Genomic DNA, 10,249 nt, shown 5'->3' on the forward strand with positions numbered 1-10,249 from the left:
CATCAAGAGATCGCAGGTTCTGGTAATGATCCCAAGTGAACGGAGCAGATGCTGCCCCTGGCCGGTGGGGAAGCGGAGGGAATCTGCGAGGGCTTCCCTGGGGCCCCTGGGTGGGGGGGTACAGACCGAACTAGGCCCTGAATTGAACAAACCTAACCCAAATGTACTCAGAACACAGCTGCATGGATGACTCCCACCACATCTTTTCAGTTTATCTTGTGGAGATAAATTATCCCCTGCTTGGACCTAGTTCAGGCTGGAATCCTGCACGAGGGAAGGTGTGGAGGTCTCCCTGCCAGGACGGGATGAGGGCGAGAAGAGGAAAACAGGAGACAGTTTGAACGTGAGTTGGTACCATCATAAGCTGGCTCCAGGCTCTCTGGACCTGCGTGTTTGAGCGTAACTCTTTCTCCCGTGGGACATCACTTCTCTGGAGACCTCTCTCCTGTAGTTGCCTTCCGGAGAATAGAGACATCTCTATTCCAGGTCGCCACTTGGAATTCCTTCACCAGCTGCAGGGCCGATTGCGGTCACCTACTTCTGCCTCTTCCTGCTTGGGTCTCCGAATCCTCTCCTAGAGGCCCACGTGGTTTGGAGGAGAGGTAAACAACCCAAGGCCAGTTTTCTCCCTTTCCCCCACACAACCCAAATTCCCTCTATAGGAAAGAGTCATTCACATCTTTGTACCAACAACTTTTGGAAGCACAAGGCAATCCCAGTGTAACTGCCGTCTCCTACCATCAGTGCAATGAGCCCTTCCTTGAGGGCGTCCGCCTGTGCTGCACAGTCCGCTGTAGTTCCCACAGGCCTGAGTCGGGCACCAGCCCTCTGTATCTCTCAGTTGCAGGAACCATATTTCAAATTCTCCAGTTAGCTCCCTTGAGGCATCCCTTACTAGGCTAGGGGTTAGATGGTAACACACACACCACCCCTTTGGGTTAGAGGTGAGGATTCATAGACCAGCAACGATTCTCATGAAGGAAATCTTTTCACTTTCTCTTCTTCCACCCCCATCCGTTTATTGATATTTTATTTGGCTGAGGAGATCCAAAAGTTGTAGGATAAATTCATCTTACATCCCCTTTTAATTCTGCATATAAATGGGAATTCATGGTTAGGAGGGAGACAAAGAGTTAAAGACCATACTCTTCCCCACCACTTTAAATTTTATGTGAAATTCAACCATTTACCGAGACTAGACTGAACCTTTTTAATATCTGATGTACCCGTAATTGAACTAAGCCCATTTAATAAACTGGGTTCACCCTTTTGCTGACTCTGAACATCTAAGTATTAGGGTAGTACAGGTTAGTTGCTTAGGTAGGAAAAGCCTTATAAACCTGTGCTGCGGACAAGAGTGACTAATTACAAAGATGGTAGTGATACCAAACCTCTTAATCTCAAATTCATGTGCCCCAATATATCATAAGCCAATCACTGAGACACTGGTGCTTGGAGATGGAGAAAGGTTTATAGAAATTGGCCAAAATGAGAAGGTAGGAGGATAGGTTCTCTCAAATCTGCCTTAACAAAGAAGAAAGCAGGGGGTCTTTATAGAGCCAAGGGACTTGGGAGGAGGAGTTAGGGAGAAAGAAAGGGGAAATCTCTGTTTCTTTCACTCCAGCTAAGCCCTTGGGCAATTACACTTCTGGGGGTGAAAGGCAGCTGGGGGCTGGTTATCTGGCAATTGTAACTTCCTTGAAGGCATTCATTTTCTTCTGCAAAACAAGCTCATATATCTTTGTGAGCCTTGAGTCTCCCTTCAGGTTAAATAAGAAAAGCAAAGGGGACGGCCCCATGGCCTAGTGGTTAAGTTTGGCACATTCCACTTCAGTGGTGCTGATTCAATTCCCAGGCGTGCACCTACACCACTTGTCAGTGGCCATGCTGTGGTGGCAACCCACATGCAAAGTAGAGGAAGATTGGCACAGATGTTAGCTCAGGGCGAATATTCCTAAGCAAAAAATAATAAGTAAATAAGAAAAATAGCAAATTAACGAGATTAACTTCTTTTAATCTGTGTGTTGGGAACAAGGTCGAAGGGTGATCGTGTTCTTACTGAATATTTACTGTAACCCTCAGCTTCAGTAGTAGTTTGAATCAGGAAACTTGAGATAGAAGGTGAGGCATTTGGGCAGATAGAGATGTGCATATCAACCCATCTCTCCATTCCTCCCCCTAGTCATTATGTACTATTCATTTAACATACAGACCAGACCAGCAAGCACTGAACACATTCTCCTGAATGATGTTCTTAAATCTAAGAAGTTTCTGATTACAAAACAGAGTTCTTTAAATAATAATAATCTTTTATGTGTGTTTATGATTACAAAAGGAATACATGCTCATTTATAAAATTTCCAAACATAAATAATTTAGAAACTAAAAAGGTCCTAATAAATTGACACAATCCTCCTCACCCAAGATGCTTGCCTTTAAGAACTTCAAAGTTCTTTGTGTGCACATTCTAATGTGTTCCATGAGGATGTAGAAAACCAATAGACAGTCCTTTTCTGCTCCCCTGAAGCCATAGACTGACTATTTGTGTTCCCTCCAAATTTCGTATGTTAAATCCTAAAGCCCAAGGTGATAGTATTTGGAGGTGGAGCCTTTGGGAGGTGCTTAGGTCGTGAAAGTGGGGCCCACATGAATGATTAGCGCCCTTATGGGAAAGACCCCAGAGAGCTCCTAGCCCCTTCTGCCATGTGGAGTTATAGTGAGAAGGCAGCCGTCTATAAACCGGCAAGCACGTCCTAAGCAGACACCAAGCCCATCGGCACCCTGATCTTAGCCTTCGGAATTGTGAGAAATAAATTTCTGTTGTTTAAAAGCCACCCAGTGGGCCAGCCCAGTGGTGCAGCAGTTAAGTGTGCACGTTCCACTTTGGCAGCCTGGGCTTTGCCAGTTTGGATCCCGGGTGTGGACATGGCACCACTTGGCAAGCCATGCTGTGGTAGGCGTCCCACATATAAAGTGAGGGAAGATGGGCACGATGTTAGCTCAGGGCCAGTCTTCCTCAGCAAAAAGAGGAGGATTGACACCAGATGTTAGCTCAGGGCTAATCTTCCTCAAAAAAAAAAAAAAAAGCAAAAACAAAAAAAAAAGCCACCCAGTTTATGGTGTTTTTCTTATAGCAGCCCAAACGGACTGAGACACCTGAAATTACTGTAGAATGCCCTTGCCATTCCCCCACCCAACCATCATGAGAAGGTAGAGAGTTTCTTTGGACTCTGTTCCATTTTAAGTTCAAAGAAATGACCATGGATAGCCCATCATGTCCAAGGGCTTTACTAAGAGGAGACGTTGCAAAGAGCCCATCAAAACCTGGGCTCCCTTCACTGTGCTGAGGGCTCAAGGCCTTTGGAGGGAAGCAAAGTTTGTAAGAGAGCAGCTACCCTCCCCTCCCTCCTCACTCCCTCAGCTTTTGAATAGTCCTCCACTAAAGCCAGTGGGAGGAGGACACAAGAGAATCACTCATAATGTTGGAGGGTGTGACCTGAGGTTTGGGAGAGGCGTAGCGTCCTGCCACAAGTGCTGCGGGTGGCTGACTCAGAGAGTGCCTGGTGCTGAGCTGGCATAAGACCTGTGCTGAGCAGTATCTTGGTGCAGAAAGGATGTGAATTAGCTCCCCCCCATCCCCGCACAGCCCATTAAACTCACACTGAAGGCTTGGGTACTCTGCTCGTGAGAACCACTCTGTCCATGTGCTTATTCCTGTGCAGGGCTAAGAAGAGATGCAAGAGCCTACACTGCAGGAGGTCTTCATGACAGTGCGCTTGGCCTAGACCAGGACCATGTACACAGCAGAAAGGCCGGGGGAAAGCCCCAAGGGGGCCAGGCACTGGTGACCTACAGAAAGGTCACCTTGACACCAAAACCAGACAAAGATAGATGAAAAAAAGGAAACTACTGTGAATATAGATGCCAAAACTCTCAACAAAAGAATTCATGAAGCAAGGGCAATCACACCTAACTTCTCACCTCTAACCCCTGTGGCACTCAAGAGGTTCCCCTGCCTGAGCTGGGGGATTTGGGGTGGATTTGGGAAACAGGAGGCTTGAGAATGGTTTCTCATTCCCTTTATCAGGTGCTTTTGGAAAGCCAAAGGTAGGATTATGATTAAGTGATGTAGCTGGGAAGTAAAATTTTTAAAAAGTAATCTTAATTAGGAATTGGTAGAAAGAACAAGAAGAAAATTGAAAGTTTTAATTAAGAGGAAAGAAGAACAGACTGGAAGAAAAATTATGTCAATGAGACACAAAGGAAGTAAAGAGAATGAAGAAAGGAAGCAGGACATAGAGGCCCAAGTAGGCCTAGAACTGGAGATTGGAGGGTTGATGCGTCAGGAACACACAAGGGGCCTGGGTGGAGAGCTCAGCAATCTGAAAGAGCCCCATGGAAATGACTTCAGAACTCGGTCCCAGACAAATAACCACATAATGGGAACTGCACTAGTTGATGCGGCTTGCACCCTGAAATTACATCTAGGCCGTAGTGAAGCCTAGTTATGCATCCAAATTCACTGTGCATTACACCACTGGATGTTAACATGTTGTTTTTAAAAAATAGCTGATTTTTATACATCAATTTTTTATTTTCTTGTTGAAAATTTAAAATATTAGACTGTCCATTCACATTAGGCACTTGAAAAGTCTCAAACTTTCTCTCTGTCATTTTGTCTGCGCTTCTATTGCTACCTGCTAATCCTCCTTCTGATTGACAAATTCTTTCTTTAGCTGTTTTAATACCTTCAATCAGGTTACAGGTAAGCCTTGCTAGCCTCAGATCCTCAAGACTTTGCACATGTCTGTCCTGATCCATTATGATTTAGAATTTAGCTCTGGGCTCCGTGGACTGCCTACACTTAGTCTTCTGTCAAAGGATTTAACAATGATCTAGTGAACATTACTGTGGGCCTGAGGCAGTCGGCGCACACTTTTCCCTCCCAATACCACATTTTCTCCTTTTCCTCCCTATCCTTCCACTGTTATCCAACTGAATTGGTCATCACAACACTAACAAGGTTCTTCTTTTCTTTGTGAAAGAGCTTACAGTGTGTTTATAAAGTAATTGGCACATGAGGTGGAGAGACCCACTTGGTTCTGCTAGAACATTTGCTCATTTGTACATAACCCAGTGGGGAGCCAGAGGTTTTTGCACAAGAGCCAACCCATGGAAAATTAAATTTTATGGGCTACATTTTTTCATTTAAAATCAAAATTGCTTCTTTTTTTGAGCCCCAAAGTATAAGGTATATTTTAAAATGTAGTTCGTCTATTTCACTTTATAGAAAACTGCCAAGAAGAAAATGACACTGAAATGTTAATATCTGGGTGTTTTTGATTTGTGGACGCAGGGGCAACTTTCCAATTTGTCATCCTGAAATTAGACTGCATGTAGTATCATATTGTGGATTGTGATATTCACATTTCCATATTTCTGCAATTATAGACTCTTAATGGATACCATTCATATACTTCTCCTAATGGAACTAACATTCCCACAAGAACTAATGATACATATTAGTTTTCTTCTTAAGATTTTTTTTCTTGCTATGAAAGACATGATTTCTTCATAGTCTAGATATGTTAAAATGTCATTTAATACTATTACTACACAAAAGGTGTGATCTGTTCGCCACAAGACAAATGCCAATCGTCAAGAGGCAAGATGGTGTCAGAGAAAGGGCATTTTACTGCAAGTTGCTAGCAAGAGGGAAGGTGGCCAACTAATGTCCAGAAGAACCATCTTCAGGGGAACACAGAATCTTAAAGGAGTTGTACAGGCCAGTGGGTTGTAGGGGAGAGGGCTAGGAATGGCGACCTAGGAGTCGTCACTCCAGATCTTTCAGTTTTCATTGGTGATGGCTATCAGCATAGACTCTCTGTTCAGGGTCATCACTTTCCTAAGGAACTCAGAAGAAAGAAGTTATAGTCTTACCGCAGCTGGGAGGTACATGCACAAGCAGGGGTCATAAAATCTCCAGAGCAGGTGGATCTGGAGGGTGCATATCCAGCTGAGTTAGTGAATCAGACGTCATTCAAAGTTACAGTATGGTTACTTTTCTACAATATGGCTTCTCTTATTTCAGCCTTGTGTTGAGCCAGTGTCAATACCTCCAAGTGTTTTTCATTGTGTCAATTCTTGAAGCTGGTGTTTATGTACTTTAAGATAGAAAAAATAAATTTGCATATACAACTCAAACAAAAAGTAATGTTAGTTTATGAGTAGAAATTATAGTAAAAACTGATTTTAAGTTCATGATATTTAAAAATGGTCCTTTGGGGCCAGCCTGGTGGTACAGTGGTTAAGTTCATGCACTCCGCTTCAGCAACCCAGGGTTTGCTGCTTTGGATCTCAGGCACAGACCTGTGCACCGCTTGTCAAGCCATGCTGTGGTAGGCATCCCACATATAAAGTAGAGGAAGATGGGCACAGGTGTTAGCTCAGGGCCAGTGTTCCTCAGCAAAAAGAGGAGGAGTGGCAGAGGATGTTAGCACAGGGCTAATCTTCCTCAAAAAAATAAAAATAAAAATGGCCCGTGGCATACTCAATAATTTTAACAAAGGATGCATTTTTTTTATTTGTAGTGTATGTTGCTCTTTTTTTCCTAACGTTAGGGTTCCTCCCTCGACTCCAGTGTCTCTTCTTTGTCATAGTGCAGTTCTGTTTGCTTCATTTCTGGGCAGAGTTTCTCAGCTGATATTTAAAATCAAAGTGTAACCTTTAGTGTTAAATTCCCACATGTTAATATTTATAGGTCATAAAATTTTGTAAAACCAATTGGTCTTATTAGAATTTATGGAGCTAACATAGCCGAGGTCTAGATGGCCCTGTCTGTAGTACAATGCAAAAGGCTTTAAAACTGATCTTTTAAGTTTTTAAACAATTGATAGACCAGACATTTATCCTTATGTTTTCACTTATTGCCAAATAATACTATAAATTTTCTATTGTTTTTTAATGATACAGAGTAAGAAATTTCAACCATTATATCCAAATTCGTTTTAAAAAATGTTCTAATTAAAAATATGAAATATACTCATTGAGATTTGGAAATCCTTCAGGGAGTTAACATTAGGCTAGGCTTTTTTGTTTTTTTAAGAGATTGAATGGATTTTAATTTTCATCTTTTTTTTTTTTTTTTTTTTTGCTGGGAAAGGTTCTCCCTGAGCTAACATCTGCTGCCAGTCTTCCTGTCTTTTTTTTTTTTCTCCTCCCCAAAGCCCCAATACGTAGTCGTATGTTCTAGTCATATGGGCTCGGTTTTAAAGGATGAAAGAGTTTTCAGCACAGACACAAAGGGAGAGCACCCTGTGGAGACGGAGGCAGAGATTGAAGTGATGTGTCTGTAAGCCAAGGAGCACCAAGGATGGCGAGCAACCAGCAGAGCTGAGAGAGGCCTGGAGCAAATCCTCCCCAGAGCCTGTGGAGGGAGTATGGGCTGCCAGCACCTGGGTTTTGGGCTTCTAGCCTTCTAGCCTCCAGAACTGTGAGAGAATACATGTCTTCTTTTTTCTTTTTTAAAAGAGTTTATCAAACAAACTAGGAGAAGAGTGAGCAAACGTTTCATCAAGGGAATAGTGTGTGTAACGGTCTAGAGCGTTGATACCATACAGTAGTTCCCCCTTATCCTTGGTTTCGGTTTCCATGGTTTCAGTTACATGTGGTCAATGATGATCCAAAAATATTAAATGGAAAATTCCAGAAATAAACAATTCATAAGTTTTAAATTGTATGCCCTTCTGAGTAGCATGATGAAATCTCTCACGGTTCCACTCTGTCCTGCTTGGGACATGACTCATCCCTTTGTCCAGCAGATCCATGTTGTACACTCCACCTACCCGTGAATCACTTAGTAACCATCTTGGTGATCAGATCCACTGTCAAGGTATCGCAGTGCTGGTGTTCAAGTCACCCTTATTTTACTCAACAGTGGCCCCAAAGCACAAGAGCAGTGATGCTGGCAATTCGGATTTGCTAAAGAGAAACCTTAAAGTGCTTCCTTTAAGTGAAAAGGTGAAAGTTCTCCACTTAATAAGAAAAAAATCATATTCTGAGGTTACTAAGATCTAGAGTAAGAACAAATCTATCCTTGAAATTTTGAAGAAGGAAAAAGAAATACATGCTAGTTTTGCTGTTACACCTCAAATATGTATGTATAGGAAAAAACATAGTATATATGGGGTTCAGTACTATCTGTGGTTTCAGGCATCCACTAGGGGTCTTGGATAAGGGGACATGACTATATTCAGTATTGCTTGAGCAATCGGTGTGAGAATGGGAGGAATTATTCAGCTAAGAGACCAGGTCCTGAGTGGGTGTATATTCCCCACTAAGAAACTTGGGCTTCATCCTATAGGTAATGAGAACCAGTGCAGTGTTCTAAGCAAGTGAGAGAGACAAGAAGACTTGCATTTTAGGAAGATCCCTTTAGGATAATCTCAAGGCTGGGTTGGGGAGGGGAAGTCTTGAAGCAGGGATTTATTTCCATTAAGATGCTGTTGCTAAACTCAAAGCAAGAGAAGATGAAAAGTAAACAGAGACTGTCAACATGAAAGGAGAAGATAGATTTATGTGATAATAATAAAGATTCATTTTTGAAGACATGGTGTCTAAGTGTGGAGGGTGAATCAAAAGAAACGTAGAGAGATTTATAGGAAGGAATTGGCTTATGCAACTATGGGGGCTGGCTAGGCAAGTCTGAAGTCCATAGAGCAGCCATCAGGAAGAGCAGGCTGCAAATGCTGGGGCAGGAACCAACATGGACAGGCCACAGGCAGAATGTCTTCTCAGGGAAACCTCTGCTCTGCTCTTAAGGGCTTTCAATTGACTGAGTCAAACCCATCCAGATTATTGAAATAACCTCCTTTAGTTAGTCGGCTGATTGCAGATGTTAATCACATCTACAAAACACCTTCACAGCAATACCTAGTTAGTACTTGACTGAATAGTTAAGTACTCTAGCCTAGCCAAGTTGATGGGTAAAACTGATCATCACATGTTCTTTTTAGGATTCTGAACTGAGAGATGTGGAGAATGGTGGTGCCGCTAATTAAAATAGGGAACACATGAGGAACAACAGAAACATACTGCATTTCATAGATTCCAAGATGCACGTTTTCTTTATATTTTAATATCTCTGAAGTTAGGATGCATCTTATAATTGATGCAATCTTACCACGATAATTGGAATTTCTTAGTAGTTTATAAAAGGATGGTGTACTTAAAATCAAGGATACCTTAGACTGAAGGGGACCAGGTGGTGGGTTTGATTGGGTATCTTGACTTGAGGTGCCTGAGGGACATGGGTTGCTCTAGTGTCCCCTGAGCTAGAATGAAACAATGAAACCCCGCAGAGAGCCTGGCTCTGGAGATAGGACTTCTAGAGTCATCTGTACTCAGGGGAAGTTGAAGCAACAGAAATAGATGAAATCCCCACAGAAAGCAGGTGGAGAGAGAACAACAGCTAAACAGACAGCCCTATGGAACATGTAACTTTAAAGGGGAAGTGAAAGGAAGGGAGAGTCAGAAAATGATGTAGAAGCAAAGGGAGAAGAAAATTTTAAAAAGCAATGACTGGTTATCAATGTCGAATGCAGTGAGAGGACTAGTAGGTCCCCACTGAGTATGGCAAGGTGGGATCACTAATGACTTCAAGAAGGACTTGAGTGGCATGGTGAGGAAGAAGACTGGATTGGAAGAAGATTGGATTGAGGCATGAAGAAGAATGAGGATAGCAGAGGTCCCGAATATGAGCCACTCTTGATGGAAGCTTGACCAAGGAGGGATGGAACAATGCAAATAGCTAAATGGAAGGGATGAGGTCAAATGTGGTTTTGTGAGAAGTACTCAGGCTTGGACTTGTTTCTAAGATAAATAGTAAAGACGTGGACCACAGCACATCAATCTATTTGGTTATCAGATCATCTTGTTGACAACTTGACCTCTGAAGGGATGAGGTAGTCAGGGGAGAGGGAGGAGATAAGTCAATTAGCCAGGAATCTGGCAGAAAGCAGAATACACTCAAAGGGTGATCAAGACAATTAATGCCTGGACTGTTTACAAAGATGTGAGCAGGATAAAGAGAAACTAACCCTAGAGTTGGCAACAGCAGGAAGCCACTACCACACCTGAAAGGACAGGACAAGAAGTTACTGGAATCTGGCAAGACCTGTAAGCCAAGAAAAGCACTGCCTAGCAGCTATTGTCAACCCACAGTCCTCTAGGGAGAGCCATGGGAATAAAT

Source organism: Equus przewalskii, chromosome 19, assembly GCF_037783145.1.
Source record: "Equus przewalskii isolate Varuska chromosome 19, EquPr2, whole genome shotgun sequence".
Lineage (NCBI taxonomy): Eukaryota > Metazoa > Chordata > Mammalia > Perissodactyla > Equidae > Equus > Equus przewalskii.